This window comes from Trachymyrmex cornetzi, unplaced genomic scaffold (genome assembly GCF_001594075.2).
Source record: "Trachymyrmex cornetzi isolate Tcor2-1 unplaced genomic scaffold, Tcor1.1 scaffold359, whole genome shotgun sequence".
Lineage (NCBI taxonomy): Eukaryota > Metazoa > Arthropoda > Insecta > Hymenoptera > Formicidae > Trachymyrmex > Trachymyrmex cornetzi.
The window spans coordinates 1,092,690-1,092,916 of record NW_017298310.1 but is presented as its reverse complement, the minus strand read 5'-3'; the positions used below and the strand labels follow the sequence as shown (position 1 = coordinate 1,092,916).

The following is a 227-nucleotide window of genomic DNA, read 5'->3' as shown; positions in this document are numbered from 1 at the left end:
TTATAATTACAGATGGAAAGAAAGTAACGAAGTTAAGTTACAGTTACTGAAAAAAAGTAACTCTAACTGTAACTTCGTTACAAGTAACGAGTTACTTCTCATCCCTGGTTAAATGTGCATATGGCAAGATTTACAGCAATAATAATAATAATAGTATCCTGGAAGGCAGCCCCTAATTGGGGCCCACCAACGACACGCAGACCAAGTCCATTGTGTCTTCCCAGCCG

The 227-nt window shown here is 39.2% G+C and overlaps 2 protein-coding genes across 2 annotated transcripts in view; both read right to left on the bottom strand.

The window, feature by feature from the left end:
• Positions 1-227, bottom strand: part of LOC108763445 (uncharacterized) — a 7,115-nt gene that overhangs the window by 1,189 nt on the left and 5,699 nt on the right. The window lies entirely within an intron of this gene.
• Positions 1-227, bottom strand: part of LOC108763452 (uncharacterized) — a 9,353-nt gene that overhangs the window by 6,643 nt on the left and 2,483 nt on the right. The gene's annotated exons all lie outside the window — the stretch shown is intronic.